Below are 23,107 nucleotides of genomic sequence, written 5' to 3'. Positions count from 1 at the left end.
ACTGCTGGGATAAGCTACGACTTATTATTTTATGTGGTCCAAGAGACACATCTAGTCATTATTAGAGCTCAGAGACAGTTTGAAAATGGGACTACTTTCATTTAACAAGGAATTCTATCATATTAGCTTAAAAGACCACTATTATAATTTTGCCCAGTCTATTTTTTTCTACCTATGCTGATCTTTTCAAAGACAAACTAGACAAGCTTCCAGCTGTGTGCTCCATGAAGTTAGACACATATATTAGTCCAGTTATCAGGCCAGCCTGAAAAGTTCCAATAGCTATGTAGAGCAGAGTCAAAGTTGAGCTAGACAGAATGGTACAACAAGGTGTGATTTGTCCAGTCGATGAACCTACTGAATGGGTATCTTCCATGGTGGTAGCTCATAGGAAAAACTCAGAAAACATCAGAATATGTATTGATCCATGAGATTTGAACAAGGCACTGAAAAGAGATCATCGTGCAATGTGTGCAGTCAAAGACGTCACTGCTCTTTTGCCAAATGCCACTGTTTTTTCTGTCTTAGATACAAAGAGTTAATTTTGGCAAATTTTTCTTGACAAGAAATTTTCATTGCTAACCACTTTTTGTACTCTGTTTTGAAGGTACAGAATTCTAAGAATGTCATTTGGAATAAATTCTGCAAGTAAAGTCTTTCAACATGCAATGGAGCAAATTTTTCTGGGTATCCTTGTGCTATTATAGTAGACAACATACTAGAAGGAGGTAATGGTTAAGCTAAGCATGACAGACACCTCAGAAAAGTTCTGAAAAAGGCACATCAAGCAAATCTTCAGCTGAATCCTCAGAAATGCAAATTCAGGCTACGAGAAATCACTTATGTTGGTCATTTATTTACTAGTTCAGCCTTATGACCAGACCTTTCTAAGCAAACAGCCATTCTTGAGATGCCAGTTCCAGACAATGTTCAAGCCCTGCAATGTTTTCTTGGCATGGTTAACTACCTAGGCAAGTTCATTCCAGACTTGAGTCAAAAATCCGCACCACTCATAGAGCTAACACATAAAGATGTGTTCTGGTCATGGTTAGAGCAACACCAGAAAGCATTTGATGTCCTGAAATAGAGAATTGTCAGTCATTTGATGCCCTGAAACAGAGAATTGCCAGTCCACCTACTGTCAGATACTATGATATCCACAAGACAGTACTCTTTCATGTAATGCTTCGAAATTTGGTCTTGGTGCAGTCATTTTACAAGAGGGTCAACCTGTTGCTTATGCATCCAGAACCCTTACCCAAGCTGAAATACAATATGCTCATATAGAAATATATGTTTATGGTAGACCTATCCAAATCGAAATAGACCAACAACCTGTAGTCATTATTTTGAGAAAGCCTATGCATACAGCTCCAGCCAGATTGCAACGCATTATGTTGAAATTGCGATATCACTTCAATCTTGTTTACAAGAATGGAAAGCTTTTTTATCGTGCTGAACACTCATATCAACCACTGAACAGGATGAGAATGAGAAATTTGATTTTGAAGTCATGGAGGTGAAACATTTTTCTTCCACACGTTTTAATGGTCTTAGAGATCATACAGCCACAGATCCAGTTTTACAGAAACTCAGCCACTTTATCAAAGCAGGATGGCTGTCAAAGCAATCTAGCTTACCTTCAGAAGTGCAACCTTATTTTCCATACAAAGATGTGATTTTGTTAGACAATGGTATCATCATGAAAGGTCCTAAAGTTATTGTCCCAAAGTCCTTGCAACAAGAGTACGTTACTATATATCGAGGTCACCTAGGAGCAGACTTTACCAAAAGAAGGGTGCAAGGACTAGTATTTTGGACTTCTGTGTCACAAGATATTGAGAGAGTACTTTCATCTTGTTCTGTGTGTAATAGTAAAAAGCCATATCAACAAAAGGAATCATTTCAGCTAAATCAGATTTCTGAAGTGCCTTGGTTGACAGTAGCTACTGACATTTTCGAGTGGAATGGTCAACTTTACTTGGTACTAGTGGACTCTTATTCAGATTGGTTCGAGATTGACCTACTTCGGAATCTAGCATCCAATATTGTAATTACTAAGATGAAGTGTAATTTTGCTGTCTGTGGTAGTCCACACAAAGTTATTTCTCTTAGCAGCACACAATTTACAAGCCAACAATTCAAAAGATTTGCCAAGAGTTGGACTTTACTCATGTCATGAGTAGCCCAGAGTATCTGCAGTCAAATGGTTTGTCAGAACATGCAGTTCAAAGTGCAAAACAGTTACTAGAGGAGTTGAAATTAAACAATAGTAATGTTTTCTTGACTCTCTTGAATTTTAGAAACATTTCTTATGATTAACATCTTGGTTCACCTGCTCAGAGACTTCTGTTGAGACAAACCAGAACCACATTACCAATCAGTAGTCAATTATTGGTTCCATGTGTCAAAAACAACAGGTCAGTGGAAAGCATTTAGCCCCGAAGTCCTATTATAATAAGACCAGCAAACCACTCAATCCATTACAGAAAGGAGAAGTAGTAAGGATGCAAACATCCAAAGGTTATGATCAGATTGGCGTCATTCAAGAATATCTCCCAGAGCCAAGATCATACATTGTGGAATCATGAGGAGTAGATTTTAGGTGGAATCAGAAACATTTGATACCAGTGTCCAAGCCTATGCCACACCACATAGCCTGCGAGAAAGTCTCTTTATCTCAAAATGAGTTGTCTAGTGTTCCAGTTCCAAAATAAGTTCCAGAGAATAGTCCCACTCCTGTGATGAATCCCAAAGTTCCTGATAGGAGTTGTTCACCAAGACTGTCCCTGTTGCTAAACCCAGTCCTGATTGTTATGTTATAAGATCCAGTCGCATATCCAAACCATGTTATAGATACATGGCAAATTGGACATGAACATTGTGTTTGTTTCTAATGTCTATATCAATGCATGTCTAACTGCAATGTCATTATGATTAACGGCAATCTTTTTAAGAAGAAGGATGAAAATCAATGTGTGTGTATATCTCTTTAAGAAGCTATCCAACTGCTTGCACATGTGTATAAATACTGAGCATATGCAAGTCTGACTGCCATTTTGTAGTAAGCTGTTAAGATGTAAGCATGTATGTATGTAAGGTCTGTCTGTTAATCAGTTTGTTTATATTTAATGATGCTGCTATCCATCCTGATGTGCTTTTATGCAATAAAGCATCTTAAACAAACTACCCCACTTGCTTTGTCTTCTGCTTATAGAGGGACAAGTGACAGATACCCAGTGCTGAACAAGGATATAAGGGAATCCATGGTGGGCAGTTTAAACCACCTCAATGGAGTCCATCAGTAACAGGGGAAGTCACTAGTTCAGGTACACAACCAGGATCAAGGTTTAGATGTTTTAAATGTAACCAGTGCAGCCATGTAGCATACAGATGTCCATGTAAGCAAGGTGGGGAACAAGTTGTCTGGAGACAACAGGGGTGCCAGACTATCACTGGAGTTTATATCTTATCTAAGCAGATGGAAAACAGGCCTCTGACATTGTGAGGCCTGCAGTGATTAAAGAGAAACAATACTTGCTTGGTCAGTTCAATCCAGTCAGAGCTTTAGGCGGGACCCCATACCAAATACCTTTGGCCAGGGCTCACCTTGACTGGGAAGGTGGAAAAGGAAGCAAGCAAGTAGGTGTGTTTGAGGATATCTTTGCAGATGTCTTGATAGGGAATGATTTTGTTAATTCAGTACCTTGTGTGCATGCAGTTACACTCAGTCAGGTTTAAAGACAGGCAAGTGGGGCTGTTAGCTTGGGGGAGACCCAGACAGACCCTCATACCTGAAGCTAGGTTTGGTGAGGTGGCTATTTTAGGGAGGGCCTAGCCTGTAGCAGTGAGCCTGAAGGTGAGTCAGAGCTGCTAGCAGGTAATAATGTTTCCTTGGACAGAGTGATTGTAAGGGCAAAGGTGAGTGGCAGTACCTAGGCTGATAGTGAGGCACCACTGTCAGAGGATACCAGACTTCCTGTGGAAGGGGTGCTGGGAAGGGTCATAAAGGTAGAGCTGAGACAAACTCAGCTCTCAAACCCTGCATTACAAAGCTTGAGGGAATTAGCTAGGGAAGCACCTGATTCTCAAGGAAAAGGGGAGTCTATATACTGGAATAAAGGGCTACTGTATAGAGAGTGGACCCCTGAGGGGGCGATAGTAGATGAGGTAATACACCAGTTACTAGGACCCAGAGCCTACAGTCTGGCACTTCTAGCCATAGCCAATGACATTCTTTTTGCAGGTCATATGGGCATAAAGCATACCAAGAGACTTATTATGCAGAACTTTTATTGGCCTGGGATTACATGGGATGTAGCAGGGTTCTGTAGGACCTGTGAGCAGTGCCAAACGGTAAGCAAGGCAGATGCCAAGTCACAGGTCCTTTGATGCCTTTGCCTGTGATTGAGGAGCTATTTCAGATGGTAGCAATTGATATTGTGGGGCCTCTGTGAACCTGGTGGTAGTAGATTATACTATTAAATACCTGAGGTGGTGGCTTTGTCCTCCATTGAGGCAGAGAAGGTGGCAAATGCTTTATTAGAGATTTCAGCAGCGTAGGTTTCCTGAAAGAAATATTGACTGACAGTGGTGCCAATTTCATGTCAGACCTGCTGGCTGTCTATGGGAGCACTGTGGGGTGAAGCACGTAAAGACCACCCCCTACCACTCCCAGACTAATGGTCTTGTGGAGAGGTTAAACTCTACACTAAAGATCATGCAAGGGGCATTTGCAGACCAGTTTAAGAGAGAGTGGGACAAATATTTTCCCTGTCTGCTGTTTGCATACAGAGAGATACCCCAGGAATCCACTGATTGTTCACCTTTTGAGTTGCTGTATGGTTATAGGGTGAGGGGGCTTTTAGATTTGATTCATGATGAGTGGGAGGGTGAGTGTGAATCCCACAAGGAGTCTGTTGTGGCATATGTCCTAAACCTCAGGACAAGGCTTAGGGAGCACATGTGCTTGGCCCAGGAGAACCTGGCAGGAGCCCAATAGCAGAAAAAGGTCTGGTATGACAGGAATACTTGAGCCCAAGAAAATGCTGTGGGACAGCAGGTTACAGTGCTCATTCCTGTCAGACACAATAAGATGCAGGCAGCTTGGGAGGGACCCTTTGAAGTGGTAAAGAAGGTCAGTGATATTAACTACATGGTAAACCTGCTAGGCAGGAGGCAGGAGCACAAACTGTAGTATGTTAACATGATGAAGCCTTACCATGATAGGTAGGCCCTGCTGCTGAGTATTTGCAGTAGGTGGCAGGAGGAGTCTGAGGGGGATCTATGGCTACATCAAGACAGCCAGCAAAATGCCAAGTTAGTAAGGTGGAGTCAGCAATGCCAATGCCGATGGATTTTCAAGACAGGATATGGGTTAATGTATTCCAAGATAGGCTCATTTCTCTCAAGCCATGTTTCTCCAGAACCACTGGAAAGATGTAATGATGCGAGATATTGCCAGCTATGCCAGAGAAAGTAAGGTAGTGGATGTGTAACATACATCAGCATAGTTAGCTGGGGTTTTGTAAAGAATAATATGTCATTTGTATATCAAACTGATTTGTACAGGTGCCTGTGTTGAAAAAGTATTATAAAGCTACTTGTGTTAAAAATGTACCAACAGTGGGTCCTGATGGATAGAAAAGAAATACACCTGTATGTCTCACTGTATTATAATTGTTGAAATGAATATATTGTAACAGAGGATACTGGAAGAGGAGAGGTTAATCTCAGTCCAGCTAACTTTGAAAAATTATCTGAAATTAAATTACCTGGTTTACTCCATAAAGATTGTATCTCACAGTTCTGACTGCAGCCAGAGGTGAAATGTCTGTGAAAAGCCTGGCTTAGTAGCTCTGTAGGAAGAGTGGACGTATTAACATTTTTTACAGCTTCCAGATTCTGTAACACATCTTAGCAAAGCTCTATGTGTGTGGATTATGACACATATATACAAGATCCTGGCTCAAGTTTCTGGTAAAGGGGAAAGTGTGGTAACCAAAGTCAGGTGACCAGATGTGATAGCATTCTATAGTCAGCACTGAAATTATATTTAGATATTAGTGAGAGCTCTCAGCAGTATGTTTGTGAAGCCTGACAAAGAAGGACCACTCACCAACGTCATCTTGCCTTGCTATAGTAAGTGAACTAGGGGACAATAATTCTTTAGATCAGTCAGGAAAATATAGTGAGATTAGCTAAGTATTATTTTTCTGTGTCTGTGTGAACCTTTTCATCTGTGTTATTTTTAATATTTCCTATGACTGAAACTCTGGTGTTTATCGTAAATGGATATTTATTATTTTCATGTTCTTTTATTATTTATTATTAAATATATTTAAACTTTTCATTGTGGCTGATCTTTTAGACAATATTTTAACCTTTGATTTGGTGACATTGTGGCTGCTCCTGAAAGTCTTTCTGTTTGGTCAATATTACCATTGGTATTAGTATTAATTTCATTCACTATAATTAGGTACCCTGGCAATAGCCTCAGTGTAGTTGTTTTTTTGGGTGTTCTGGTGACAGTGCCTCTACCTTATAGCCTGAGCAACAGTGGTAGAGCTAGTAAAGCTGTGCCAGCCTTTCCCAGATGTGTGTGTGTGAGTGTGTGTGTGTGTGTGTGTGTGTGTGTGTGTGTGTGTGTGTGTGTGTGTGTGTGTGTGTATCAGCTACTTTGCACAGGGAACTGAGACCACTGATTTCACAGAGAGGGTGGAGAGTACTAAGCTTGGGACACCTGGCTAAGGACTTAACACTATATCCGTGTCAGTGGGGAGTCTTACTTGGGGGCCTGGAGAGAGAGAGGGAAATCCAGCCCCAGGACTGGAGTGTGCTCACTGTGTGCTCTTAAGGGTATCTGGAAATACTGTGTATATCCATTTTTGTTCCTAGTGAATGTCCCTTACCAGTGTCAGTGGTGAAGTTTGAGGCTCCTTGATTACTGGCCCAGAGGAGGGACATGACAAGGAATAACATTCTGTAATTAGCACTGACAAAGCGTTATCAGGACGCAAAAGCTTTGCTGCTGTTATTGTAGTTGCTGCTCGTTCATATTTTATTTTGTTATTAAAGTGGTTTGAAATGGACTGAGTTCCTTAGTTATACTGTAGCCTCTTTCTTCTTGCTGTTGGAACTCAACTGGTTACCATAAATTTTTGTTTTACCTTGGATTTATGTTGTATTTCTCTAGGTGACACATCTAACTCCATGGCCAGCCTGAGGGATGTACAGCCTGGTTGCTCCGCTAATCCTGCGAATACTTCACCTGCACTACAGTATTTTTTAATGGTGAGTAACAATCCATTTTTGAATGTTAAATTTCTAGATATACACAATAATCTCTGATATCCCTTACCTTTCTGATGAAGTCCCCAGTTTAGGGGATGAAAGCGGTCAATCTGTCTTTGTATGTTGGAAGAATAAAAACGCTTGTACTAAAGAGTTTGGCTGACTGAAAGTGTTTCCTACTGCTTCACAGTGTATGTTTTGGACTTTTTTTAGTTATATTTTACACTGTGGTTACTTTTGTTTTTTTTTATTAATGTATTGATATTTAACAAAGAATATTATCATCATCAACTGGGTGTAGCCATTTGCATCCCAGTAGCCAACACTTATGCCAACATAGTGCTTTCTAACTAGGAAAAGAAGAATGTTTATGATGATTATTCATTAGGAACTTTTAAAAACAAACATCTTACTTTTTGTAAACGTTTTTGTCAATGACACTTTTTAGTGTGGACTGGTAGTATTATTATGTTACATATATTTGTTAGGGAATTAGAGGATAGTACTGATTTCCTTAAATTTGATTTAAATTATTCTAATTAAAAAAAATATTTTTTTATATATCACCATAATACCTAGTGAAGGGAATATTGATAACAGTTGCACCCTAGGTATATCTATAGAAGTGTTGTAAAAAAACAACTTCTTAGAGCTAGCAGACTAAATAGTTAAGAAAATAATTTTGTAGATGAAATGACTAATATGTGTAAAGATTTTTAGGCTAGAATATATGATGAGAAATGTATTAATGAGGTCAAGCAACATATAATAGATGAACGTGATAACCTTGGCCAACCTTCTTTTTCTGATACAAATAATGTATTTATTAGAGATGAAGATAAGCATAATCAGCTGGGTTATATTAATAAGTATAACAGTCATAACCCAATGGTTAAGAAAGTGATACAGAAGAATTGGCCCATTTTGTTATCCAACCCTGAAGTTAAGAAAGTTGGTGATTTACAAGAAGAACTTGAAACAACAACTTGGTTATAAAGATTTAATCTTAGATAATTCTCATAGTTGTAATGTTAATAAAAAGGTGTTATCCCATGTCATAATTGCAATTACTGTAGTGAGATTAATACAGATTTGACTTTTATACATCCTGTTACTAAACAACCTTTTATTTTTAAGACATTTGCTACATGTGCTACAGATAATGTTATTTACCTCGCCGACTGTGTTAAATGAGATAAGTTCTATAATGGCAAGACTAATAAAAAGTTCAAGGAGGAGATAGGATCCCACCTATTCGAGATACGTAGAGCTATTGATACTAATGCTCTATATAAGCATATTTCATCTATGGACAGAGAACATGTTTACATTTAGAGTACTTCAGAGAGTTTACACTAATATGGGGGGGGTATATAACCATTAAAACTGAGTTAGCAGAAAATAGATGGATCAACTTTTTTAGGGTTGATACCCCACCAGGGCTTTATGTTATGAACAGCATTAAACCTATTTTAAAGCTGAAAAGTGAAATTTTATGTTTTTTATGTTTGTTATACCTGGCTGTATGAGTTTAAAAGTATTTTATGAAACACTGATTTTTAAATTGCCATGTGATTTGTGAACTGTTTTTGTATTCTGGCTAGTTATATAAATTAGCTCTGATAGGAGTAACATTCTGTAATTAGCACTGACAAAGAGTTATCAGAACTGGAAAGCTTTGCTGCTGCTCATTCATATTTTATTTTTGTTATTAAAGTAGTTTTAGATGGACTGTGTTCCTTAGTTGTGCTGCAGATATTATGTTTTGCTGTACCTCTAAAGTTGCTTAACCCAATGAGTAAAGCAACTATGGAAAACCAATGAAGAAGTACATAAAACAACAATTTAAAAGTAATAGTTGAGCTAAAATATATTAGAATTTTGGATCCAGTTTGATTAGAAGCCCAGGCACTGAAGGAGTTTACATGGGGAGGTGTGAAGAGTGAGAAAGCAAGTGCCTGTTCATCTTTCTCAGGAAGAAGGTGAAGTGTTAGTGGGGCTGGCTAGGATCTGTTGTTCTCAGGAGATTAGGAGAGTGACTTGGAGATAGGTTAGTTGTGTGGATGAGAACTGTTAGCGGCGTTGTCATCTCGGAAGACTGACAATGCTCAGAGTTCACATCTCATGGTTTGTAGTGACCTAAGGGAAGCATTAGGGGGAGGGTCTCCACTTACAGACATGGCCTAAGAGAAGCATTGGGAGAAGGGTCTCCACTTACACACATGACCAATGAGAAGCATTGGGGGAGGGTCTTCACTTACACTCATGCCAGCTCCAGGGGCATTATGATAACTGTTCTTGACAACAGCATTCCGTGGTTCATGGAGCATTGTACACCCTACATGAGCAAGGGGAAAAGAAACAGGGCCCATTTCTAATAAAGGAAAGAATCGAGACATCCCCTGAGTAGGCATGGGCTCAGAGTGGACACAGCTACAGACAGGTGGAAAACACTAAAGTAAGTGGTGGCTCACCCCAATGCACAAAGAACAGTAAGCTGCAATATGACCAAAGAGCTAAAAGTTTGTAGGGGTGATTAACCACTGGCAAAAAAAATCTAATATATGATTAATAGTGATTTACTTTGCTAATTTTCATGTTAACTTGTGTTGTTTGACTTTAGTGTTTTTATTTCACCCCTTGAATTTAACTTAAAAATATTTTCCACTGGCTTAGATCATGGCTAAAAGAGGTCCATGGATGAGCCCATCTACATGGTTAATAAATAAACAAATAACTAAAAATAACTGAACTATAAATGTCATTGCAAACATTTCCAAACAACTGGTAACATGGAAGAAAAACATCCAGGGAGAAGTTACTTGGTGGAAAGTAGCAAGCAAAAAAGTGCAGCTTGGTTGAAAAACACATGCGATGCCTGAAAGTTTGAAAGAGCTGTTCTTTCTGTTTTCTACCCTGAGATGCAAAGAGCTTAGAAATGATGATGCAAAGTGGTAGGGATGGTGTAAGTATCAGAGCCCCCCCCCCCCCTGCATGAGGGATGGTTTTACTCATTTTGATAGTTGTTTTTTGAAGAAAATATACTTTCTTCCTAATTGAGTTTTCTGGGCAACCTACTGATGTTAAGTTCAAATTTCCATCAGATTGACAGGTAATTTCATGTGACTTGTTATAATAAGACAGTATAGCAGTGATTGCAAAGTTGTCATCTTTCTAGATTTGTGAGAAACTGAGAATAAGTTTTGTTCTTGCATACCATTTTACATATTGACTATGTACTTGTGAGACTAGTGACTCTGCTGCACCTAAATGCTCTTCCTTTATGGGTTGGTAAAGATTTTACGCTGCACAGGTCTCTTCAAATCATGTACAGTGCAGGTGAACCTTCTTCAAAATGCAAATATATAAGTAATATAGCAGCTTTTTCAGATATCTATCACCTTGCATCTCCAAAGAGCAAGTCATTAATGCTCTCTCCAAGGCCAAAAGCACAGCATCTATGTGAATGGAAGGACATCCCAAGTTGCATTTTAAATGGTCTAAAATATGAGTTAGCAACTCCAGTAGGTATGCTCTTCAACCACAGCCTGAGTACTGGTTTAGTTGCTACTGAATGGAAAACAGCAATCATCACCCCACTTCATAAAGGTGATATAGCAACAGACCCTGGGAATTACAGACCCATAAGCTTAACCAGCCTTATCTGTAAGGCCATGGAACCAATCATCATGGACCTGATAAATAAGGATATAGGTAATGGCCAAACCCTTGATCTGACACAGTTTGGTTTTGTCAAAGGCAGGTAATGCCTGTTAAACATGGTGGACTTCTTCAAACATGTCACCAGAACCATAGATGAAAGCAAATATTTGGATACAGCCTACCTTGACTTATCCAAGGCTTTAAACACAATCCCACATTCAAGCATCATTGATAAACTCTCCCATTTGAACATCAGCCCTTATGTCATCAGTTGGGTTGCTAACTTGCTCACCAACAGTTCACACTCAGTCACGGTTGGGGATTTTACCTCAACTAGCAGAACTGTCACCAGTGGGATTCCACGTGGGTCAGTGCTGGGCCCCCTATTGTTTGGAATATACTTCTCAGTAGTTCAGGCCAAAAGAGTGGGGCTGTGGCTGACTACTGCAAATTAGGTGCGATCATTGAATCACCAAATTATGTCAATATACTTTGCAAATGAGGTGCTACCATTGAACCCCTAAATGATGTCAATATACTTCAAGAGGGATTTACACAAACCAATGATTGGTGCTAAAGCCACGGACTCAAACTCAATGCCTAAAAATGCATTATCATCCCTTTGGTAAAAACAATATCCTTGCAAACTATCATATAAATAATAATACCCTAAGTAACAACTCAGTAGTGAGAGACTTGGGAATGCAAGTTGACTGTAGCCTAAACTTCAACCACCATTTATCTACTGTGGTAGGGAAGGCATTCTACAGTACGTTGCACACCTCATTAACAAAGGCATTGCCTCAAGAGCAAAAGAGGTCATAACTCCTCTGTACTCAACCCTCATCAGGTCAATAATTGAGTACAATGCTCCCTTTGGTATGTACCTTACCAGGCATCTTCAGAAACTTGAGAGACCTCAGAGATTTCAAACCAAGAAAATTCAGGGACTCCAACACATAGCATATGCTGACAGACTGAAGTCACTGTCACTGTACTCAGTAGCATGCAGACTACTTAGAGAGACTTGTGCCTTGGCCTATAGAGCAATCTCACATCCAAACCTAATGGAAATGCTGCACATCCACAAGTCAAATGGGACAAGGGTCATCCACTCCAGGGGACGTTAACCAGGCCTGTGGCATAAATAGGACCTTTTGGAGAGACAGATATGTTTCACAGAGGTTGCCACTCCTCTGGAATAGGCTACCAATTCACATCAAACAGAGCCCCTCCATGACCCTGTTTAAGCGTAGCCTGGTTGATTGGATGGGAAACCATAAATTCTTGCTGGGGATTTCACCTATGACCCTACTAGATATGGGCAATCATTGCTAACTAAGATCTTGAGTTTAGGCTAGATCCTTTATATTGGGTTTCTCTAGTATTATATTGGGTAACCATGTCTAGGCTTATAAAGGCCTTCAAGTCAATAGCCCAGTATCCACCTGTGAACCTATAATCACATTTGGCTTTCACATTTTTAATTCTTTTAAATACTACTTTATAAATATGTGAATATTTTCTGCTGTATAAAATTATAAGCTAAGTCATGCAGCTTCTCCAGAACAAATATGATATCATTATGTTATATAGTTAAAGGTCTGCTGACTCAGTTACTCCGTTTATTAAGAGAGGAAAATGAAACCAGAGCCACCTTGTAATTCAACTGAAAAATCTTAGAAATTAATCAATTTATATTTGGTAAATGTGAAATTATTAAGACCATTTGCCTTAGTGGAAAATCTTATCAAACCTGAAGGCACAGCGGATATATTGTACTTTGGTCTGAAATTGTAAATTTTAAAGTGAAGTTGTTTAACTGAGTAGCTTGGTATTTTTATATACATTAAGGCAAACATTTTGCTATATCAACAAATATTTAATATATGTCAAAGTTACTTAGGTTGGGGCGAAACAAAATTTGAATTCAGGACAACTGCACAGAATTTTGAAACAAGGATTATCTTTTAAATGTATCTAACATTGAGTTTTTTTCCTGATTTAGGCATTGAAGTTGTTTTATGATAACAAGTGGTGCACTTGCATCTTTGCTGAACTGTAAAATATAAGGGCCATATAAAAAAGGCAAAAGAGAAAGAAATTACAAGAACATGGTGGATCAGTATAGTGTAACAATGGGTGAAGATAGGCCAGGAGAACCTAAGACAGTGTCATCAAAGAATCAATCAGAGGATGAAGTACCCATAACAAGTGTCATAGAGATAGCAGACATACAAAAAAGTGGAAAAAAGGGAAAACTCAAACATGTTAGTAAAAAATACAATAAACAGTTAGAGAAGATTAGGAAGGAACCCCTAAGGATTCAGAAAAGGAGGTGCACAGTAACAAGAAATAAGCACAAAAAAGGAATAGACAAAAGGTTTGGATAAGAACAGTTGATAAAGACCAGTTGGAGGATTATAACTAGAAGATGAGTAAATAACTTGAGGCATTTTCTTGAAGACCCCTATAAAACTCAGCTTGCTAGTCACATATTTTCAAATACCAGCTTAAGTTGTCTGTCCAGTGATGGGTTGATTGCTGTTCTAAAATATGGAAATACATCAGGCTGTCATGCAAGTAGTACTTTTACTTTTAAAGATAGAAAAGTAAAAGCATAACGCAACATAAAAGGCAAATCTAGACACGTGGGGGGATGATGAAAAAAAGCAAAACTGAACAAAATCAATAATCATAGAAAAGTACTGAAGAAAAATAATGACATGGAATAGATATTGACAGGGCAGAACATTTCAAAAGGTAAACAACACATGACAAGAATACATGAACAAAAATTAAACAGATTACTGATTATGTATAATGTATTCAAAACTCAAAAGGATGATGGATAAGAGAAAGAATTATTATAAAGAGTAAGGGAGGCAAAAGGAGGAGTATGTGGAAAATAGGGTAACAAAATAAATATAGGTGAAAAATGGAGGAGGCGAAAATGTAAACACTGAGGCAAATGAAGAGAGCCATATAAAAAAAGAGCAATTGGAACAGCATAGGAAAAATAAATAGGCAGATAAAACATGATTAAAGGAGAAAGAATATTCAAGAAAGGAAAAAAAGTGAAAATGATAGAGTGTAATGAAAGAAAGAGAAATGAAAGAGCAGGTCAAGATGGAAGTTTAGCGGTTATTGACTTGGACAAGGAAAGAACAAGAGAAGCTTGTGTGACTGTTAGTAAGAAACAAAGGGAAGGAATAGCAGTGAGACTGCACGCATTGCATATAGTCTGGAGTTCATCTATGATACCTTGTAGTCCTAGCCTGCATTCCAGAAGTATTTACTTATATCCAGTGTCATCCGTATAAAGTTAAGTACTTTTGTGAACCTAAGTCATTTTGAGAGATGGTTTCTATTTTCTGCTTTTAAGTATGCATTTCACTGATTTTTTTGTAAAACAAAATTTCTCTTCTTCTCACTGTTAGTGTCTTGAAATTACATGCAGCAAGGGATTTTCATCTAGTTGTTTTAAGTGGTTTGTGTCAGCATTGCACTTGTGGGTCTCTTCTATTGTGTTTTTATATCAGGTTTATTCATCTTGTGGCAGGAGGTGTTTGCTTGGTCTGCCTGGGCTCATAGTGTAGTCATTTTAATGGCCAGATGGCTCATTATTTAGTTTTCTGTTTTTTTTGTGCTGCTATAATTTTCATGTTTCCATAGATTAGCAGTGCCATGTACAGTAGCCAACACCTAGAAAGCAATTTTTTTCTGTAGAATGCTCCATAAAACTGTAGCCTACAAAGCAGAAATATAGTGCAAATACCTTGTGCGCCAACAAGCTTAGAGCAGCTAGTTGGGCCTCGAGTGGCACTACCTACAGATTTAGTAGAATTCAGTACTGTGTAAACATTAAAGTTAGTAGAATTTAATACTGTTTAGCATAATCTGCCCCAATAAAGTACCCTTAATAGTCCACACAAATAAAGTACCCTTAAATAACCTTCTAACCCTGATATACTACCACTACCCCCCCCCTTGTAGCTCACCAATCAAAGGACTGGACAGTATGGATATGCAATTTTCCAACTTCTCTGTAGTCAGCTTGGTGGATATGAGCACCATGAGACAATGTAACAGTTGTCTCTAGTAATTATTGGATGTCTGACCCCCCCACACCCCCATATAACTATATCATCAATAAAACAACCTTAAAAGCTGATTCACATCAGCAATCTGGAAACTCATGTAGATAGCAACCAAGGTAGTAAGAAAATCAGTTTGCGTTGCTCAGCATTTAGGCATGGTCATGGCAAATAGGTCCAGAGAGATCATCATACCACTGTACTTGACCCTCATCAGGCCCTTCATAAAGTATAATGCCCCCTTCAGTATGTACTTGACTAGACACATGCAACAAATGGAATGTCCACAAAGGTTCTTTGCAAAAAGAATACAGGGAGTGAATACAATGTTCTACACTGATCACCTCAAAGCCCTGTCTCTTTACTCAGTGTCATACAGACTTCTGAAAATTGATCTTTGCTTGGTATACAAGGTATTTCTGCACCCTGTTTTGATGAACCTTTTGTACATCCACAAAACAGACAGCATCAGAACTACTAGATTAAAAGACCTAAATTTTGCTTGCAATATAAATAGGGCATGTTGGAGAGACAGATATGTTTCTCAGCAAATTGATCTGATGAAGTTGGTTTGTTTAGACGAAAACGCAATTTTGATTCAAAGCGTTCATGTGTTTTTAGCGGTTTTGGTTGCGTTTCTGTTTGCGCTCAATAAAATATTGAATCCGACTTTCGTGGCTCCAGTATATTTGGCAATTTTCTTCTTTTCTTCTTTTTTTCTCAGCAAATTCCCATTCTCTGGAAGAGGCTCCGCATCCATGTGAAGCAAAATTCCTCCCTATCTCTATTTAAGTGCAACCTGGACCAATGGATGGGTAACTGGAAATCCACCCCTGCTCTGGCTCTTTTGTCTCTGATGGACAAAGACAGTCAGTAAATCACCCATGTAAATCAAATTTATATCAAATTTTGGATCACTTTTGGATTGCACGGTTAGGCTTTTAAGGGCCCTAATGGTTGTTAGCCTAGTATAGACCTATGAACCTATAAAAAGAGGAGGAGGGAAGATATGAGATAATTAAAGAGACAGTAACATAACTGGAATTTTTTATTTAACATTTGTTTACCGGGAAAGTCCAACTTGGAACAAAGCTAATTTTCAGTGAGGGCCTTGGGAGAAATGCCCCAGATGCATTTCTTTGAAACATGGGAGGAAACCCACACAAACACAGGGAGCACATGCAGACTCTGCACAGAAGATACTCCAGCCAAGAATCAAACCAGAGAACCTTGCTGAGAGGCGACAATGCTTTCGCTGCATCACTGCACCATCAAGAATTCCACCGTTCAAAGATTACATTAAACAGAAAAGAATGAAGACATCTAAGGAAACACAAAAGAAGGTTTCAGGGCCATGGCTGAATGCACTACAGAGTTTTTTAAACCAAAATAGCAGTTATGGAGGTGTAATTCATAAAGACCAAAGGATAGTCTTTCATGAGATTTAAATAAAGAAATAAATAACTTTCTTTTGTTTACCAGGAAATTTAAACTGAGTTACATTGCCATTTTTCAGCATAGGCCCAGGGTTAAACACTCCAAGAAACAAATGTACAATATAACAACATTTAAACAAACTCTAAACCTAGGACCGTGTAAAAAATAATGAAATTCATTAAGACAAAATAAAAAAGGCAAAGAAAGAAAGATAAAGAAGATAGTCATCAGACACTATTCATAAGGGATGCCAGCAACAGCTTGCTGGCAAGAGGACATAAAAGGCAGATTTAAGAAGCACTTCCAGAAGCTTCTAAAGGAAGAAAACCCCACAGAAGCTGTGCTGTTCCATACACAATGAAAGAGGAAGAGGAAGAAGAGTCCACTCTAAATGAAGTCAGAACAGCATTAAGGAAGATAAAGTCAGAGAAACAGCAAGCTCAGATAAGTCACAGTAGGTATGAATATGATGTTGGGTGAATTAAGGGAGAAAAGACTCCTGAGGGTGCTCATAGCAGTATGGGGAGAAAGGCATACCACAGATAACAGTAGAATAAGGATTCTAGTACCAGTGTACAAGAACATTGGCAATATTCAAAACTATAGACAGCACAGAGGTATCAAATTTCTGTCACTCTGTATGATTGTGCTGGAGAGGGTGACTGAAAAATGAATATGCAGAGTTGTAGAAAGTGTGATGGGAGATAGGCAGTTTACGGTTAGATAAGAACAACTGACCCAATATTTACAGTGAAACAGATAGTGGAGTAGAAGCTAGAAATGAAGAAAGAGACCAACTGAGCATTCCTAGACTTGGAGACTAGATTACAAAAAAGCTGTATTTAACAGTCCCGTTATGGTCCTATGTCTTACAAAAATGGGTATAATTAGACTAAGTTATATAAAAGGACCCAATGACAAAAATAATGACAGTACCTGGACTCGCCAAGTGGTAACCACTGTGTGTGTGTGTGTGTGTGTGTGTGTGTGTGTGTGTGTGTGTGTGTGTGTGTGTGTGTGTGTGTGTGTGTGTGCATGTGTGTGCGTGTGTATACATTGGGATTCAGCTCTGAGATCACTGCTGTTCATGCCAGTGATGAACTACATTAAGAAACAGGTCAGATGGGTCAGATCAACAAAGCTACTCTGTGCAGACGATATGGCATTACTGGCAGGCTCTGAATGGGAACTTCACCAAATGATATGGGAATGGAATGTAAAATTGAAGGCATGTGGGATGAAGCTGAGTACAGACAAGACAGATGTCAAGGTAGCAAGTAGGGAAAATCAGAAGAAGCCAAAACCTGAGGTCAAAGGGAAAATAGAGGAACAGGTTAACAGTTTCAAGTATCTGGGAGGGGTGGTTGAGGAGAAGGGATGTCTGAATGAGGAGGTCAAAACTAGAATCAGAGAGACTGCAGCCAACTGGTGCAGAATAGGTGTAACGCATGACAGAAGACTGTAAATGGTGCTAGCAGTACTTTTGTATGGTACAGTTACCTGAGTAGTGAAGAAAACTAGAAGTGATGGAGATGAAATGTCTGAGACATGTGGTCGGATGCACACTGTGAGACAGATGAAGAAATGAGGACAGCATAACAGAAGCCAAAGTTGCTCCATTTGTACAGGAGGCTAAAAAGAACCAATTTCAGTTGTTTGGGCACAAGTGCAAGTAAGCAGAAGACAATCTGGAAAAATGATTTGGGATAAATGGGAAGAAGGCTAGAGGTAGTAAGGATATTCAGCAAAGAGATTATATGCAAAGCCATGAAAAGAATTATCATAGAAATGATCAGTGATGATATAGTAAATCCCCAGACACTGAACCCCACACAATTTGGTTGCATCAAGGGCAGGTCACGCCTATTCAACCTGATGCACTTCTTTGAGAAGGTCGTCAAAGCAATGGATGAGGGCAAAATGGTTCACACTGCCTTCCTTGACCTGGCCAAGGCATTTGACACAATACTCCACTTAGGCATTGTTGATAAGCTAAAAAGGTTAGGTACAAACCTATATGTCACCTAGTGGATAGCCAACTGGCTCACGGACAGGACCCAGGAAGTTAAAACTGGGGAGTCCACCTCTACAAAGAGGCCAGTCACAAGTGGACTCCCTCAGGGATCAGTCCTTGGACCAGTCCTTTCTGGCATTTACTTCTCTAAAGTCAAGGCCAATGTCAGTGGTCTCTGACTGACTAAATTTGCAGATGATTGCAAATTAGGAGCTGTCATTGAATCCCACACCAACACAAATGTTCTCCAGGAAAGGATAACACAGAAAAACAACAGGTGTCAGAGCCATGGACTAAAACTAAATGGCAAGAAATGCATAATAGAATCCTTCAAGAAGTCATCCACCCCTGTTAACTATCATATTGACAACACACCCTTAGACTTGACCCAGTAGTCAGAGACTTGGTGACACACATACACAGCAATCTAGCTTTTGACCATCATGTGTCTACAGCAGTGAGAAAATCATTCTATACTGTGCCACTTATAAACAATGGTATGGCTTCTAGGTCCAATGAAGTCATTGTTCCACTGTGTTCGGCATTCATCAGACCTGTTATTAAGTACAACGCCCCCTTTAGTATGTACCTAAGCAGGCATAACCAACAAATGGAATGTCCACAGAGGTTCTTCACTTAAAGAATAAAGGGCATAAGTAAAATGTCCTATTCAGACTGCCTCAAGGCCGTATCCCTGTATTCTGTCTCCTACAGACTGTTGAGGAAGATTTATGCCTGGCATACACAGCATTGTCAGACCCCACCCTGATGGACCTCCTACATATAAGCAAAACAAACAGCACTATAATTACCCATTCTAAATAATTAAACCGTGCCTGTGATATAAATAGGACCTGCTGGAGAGACAGGTATGTATCCCAGAGACTACACCGTCTATGGAACAGGCTCCCCATCCATGTGAAGTAGAGTTCCTCCATAACCCAACTGAAGTGTAACTTGGAGAATTGGATGGGGAACAGGAAGTTGGTCCTAGGCTTGGCATCTATTTCTCTAATAGACACAGGCAACCTGTAAATGGTTCATCTCCCAGGTCCCTGCTTGTAAATGTTTCATCTTCCAGGCCCCTGCTTACACTTATCAAGGGTACCAGAACTCATCAGAGATCTAGGATGTATAGCTAGGCTTAAAAAGGCCCTTGTGGTTGTTAGCCTAGTAAACACCTATGCACCTATGAACCTGTGGCCTGCATGAGACAAGTCCTGTGACAATCAGGCATGACTGCCAAAGAAGGTAGGAGTGTGCCATTGAATCAAAAGAGGTATGCAACAAATGATGTGACACCTCTAGCACGTATAGTAAATGGGAAAAAGGGCATGATAATGACGAAGGCCACAGGGGAGTTGGAACCTATCCCAGCAGGCAAAGGAAATAAGGCATAGAAGAATTACTGGAAGAGACACTGAACCATTACACAATGTACACACACACACACACACACACACACACACACACACACACACACACACACACACACAAGCATATAACCATCTATGGGTAATTTAGAGGGCTGACAATTCACTGAAGGACATAACTTTTGATATGCGAGGAAAGTCAATCACCCATCAAATATCACACACATACACACACACACACACACACACACACACACACACACACACACACACACACACACACATACACACACACACACACACACACACACACACACACACACACACACACACACTCACACACACACACATATGGCATACAGACCTAAACATAAGTCACCCTGTTTAGGAAATGAACCTGGGAACCAAGCATTGTGAGGAAGCAAACGAACAAAAACAACAACAGGTTATGACCAAGTGTGGTGATATCACCCCCTATACCTTACAATGTTCTTATTCAAACACCACACAACAAAGTAAGACATAAGATAAACTCTTTGAACTTTAATATTACTAAACCAAAGAATTTGATATTCCACACAAATGAATTTTCACAAATGCTTTATCAGGTATAATGACTTCATAATCCTCCCCCTCTTTTCTCTTCAAATGCATTCAGCAAATCACATGACTTACAAAAAGTATATAGATATTTTTATACATAGAATATATTTTTATTATTATATCGTATATATGTATAATAATTAAATACAAAAACTTAAAAAAAACTTTAAAAAATTATAAGATTACATATTTGATTAGTGCTTCATACCTCTTTGTTGTAAAACTTGTTTCTAAGGGACCACGTCATTTAATCCCAGGTGATATGTTGCATCAAATTCAATAACTGATTTTCTCTGTATTACTTCGGTATAGTTCAAAGTGTCACCATCTCTTAGATTCTGCATGATTAACTCAAATATTATAAATTTAAAAACGTGTTTTCTTTTATCAATCACATGTTAAGCTAAGGCATTACTCTTTGCAATTTGTCTTGACAACAAAATGCTTCACACTTTTCACATGTAATTGTTGCAAATATATACTGAGATTTCTAGTATGGTATATTTTTTACATCTGAGAACTAAGAAACAATTTGTTTTTAAGCTTTGGACAGATTGAAAGTCAAAGAATTTATAATATTTAACTACTTGTGAAAAATGTGAAGCATTTTATGTTGACAAAGCAAATCTCCAACTAGAAAAGAGAAATTATGAACATGAAAAGATATAGAGAAACTTACAAAGAGTAAAGCTTTAGCTAAGCATGTGATTTACATTAAGTATTGATGGAGGAAACAGAAGACCACTGTCTAGTTTACCCAGGCAAAAATTCCTGAAGTGTTGGGACCATGATGGAAAAGGCACTTAGCCCTGCCAGGCTTCAATGCACACTTAAAATCAGTGTCCAGCTGTCTTTCACCAGCAGGGTAGTATTCTTAGACTTGAGCATGGCCTTTTCAAAGCTGTTTGAATTTGGAAGGACTCTAGTTAGGCAAGGTTTGAAGGTTAATGCCAGTAACTTGTATGAAATTCTCTACAGAACCAGCAGCCAGTTCAAAATCTGCACATGAAATAATGGAAAATCTAGGTACCCTCTAAGTAGCCAGATTGTATAACATTTTACACTCTTCACAATAAATGAAGTCCTCCCACAGGTAGCAATCAAATTACAGAAGCCTAAACTAGATGAAATAAGGAAACACACTACTGTTCCTAAATCATTGTCTGGAATTAAGTTTCAGATCCTGGTGATGATGTTCAGCCAGTAAAGCGATATTTAGGTTAGTGATAATATTTGGTTAGAAAAGTTAGATCTCCATCAAATATCATACATGAAATTATGGACCACCAATAGCAGAGTCAGTGCTATGTTGGCCAGAATCCCAGGTTGCTAGAAATGATAGATTCACTCATAGCTGCCCGAACCACTAAGACATCTGTATTTAATGGCCTATGCATACCATCTTCAGGAACTACAGTAGTAACACATTTTTTAACAAAGACGATGTCTGATGTCTGGGGCAGTCAAATATGAAAAAAGCTTAGTTGCCATATGCATAACGCTGATACCTCAGCCTATGTCCCCTAAAGATATCTATTAATGGCAGCGTGTATACAGAAAAAATAATGTGAGAAAGGTAAGCCTTGTGGGACTCGATGTGGAAGATCAGATATATTAGAATAAACTGAAGGATAAAATACAATTTAAAAACATTTTTGGCAGTCACTGCTCAATCAGGGCATTTTTGTCTACCGCATCCCAAGACTCAGAGTGACCAATCAGAACTAAAATGATGCAAAACGTTTGAGCTCTAGCTCCTTGAATGTTATTCATTAATATTTTGTTTCACTGCCTAGAGCAAGACTGAAATTTGTTTCAGATATTAGGGCTGATGCAGAGGCTGTCAGGTACTCCACTATGGCATTTTCTACAACCTTTCCTGAACAATGAAAGGCTGGATAACAGCCAGGAGATTTCTCAGTTGTCCCTGTAATGTGAGTGATGCTTCATTAAAGGTATTACCAAAGGTTCCATAAAGATTTCAGGAAAAAAGGTCTGCTTTCTAGCGATAAATTAATAACTAAGTAAATCAACACCTGCAGCCATTCAATAATCAATTGAATAGCTTTGCAGAGTCTAACAACTCAAAGAAAAAAAAAAGGTAGATTTCTTAATCCATTCTCAGAGTACATATAGACTTCAATACATTTTCTCATGATGACTTCACTAGAATGGAAAATCATAATTATGTGACAAGCTACACTTTCTAGCTTGTTCAGAATCTGAAAAGTTGGCCGGTTTAGTTTAGGTCGCTGATATCTCTGAAGATGGATACCATTTGACTTTTTAGAAGGTATTTCAGCATGTCTCTCAACTTATCAGTGCAAGTAATCTGGATGATGTCAAAATAAAGGGGGGACAAAGGCCTAAAATCTGGAACAGATTTGAAGCATTGCTGTCATAAGCCTGAGAAGTTGCTAGAATAACAAGTTTTGCGTTAGCATACATTTACTGAAGAAAAGCCTGAAACTTAAATGCCTGTTATTATTTATTTACCTGAATCTTTAATGTTGTTGTTGTTGTCCTTCGGTTTTTCCTGGTTAGGGGTCGCCACAGCGGAACTCCGGTCCGCTAATGATTGGCAGTAGATTTACACGGTGCCGAGTTGCCAGCTCGACGCCCAATCT

Source organism: Protopterus annectens, chromosome 2.part0, assembly GCF_019279795.1.
Source record: "Protopterus annectens isolate FY-2018-M chromosome 2.part0, PAN1.0, whole genome shotgun sequence".
NCBI classification, from domain to species: Eukaryota; Metazoa; Chordata; order Ceratodontiformes; family Protopteridae; genus Protopterus; species Protopterus annectens.
The sequence above is the reverse complement of the archived record's forward strand: the minus strand, read 5'-3'. Positions refer to the sequence as shown.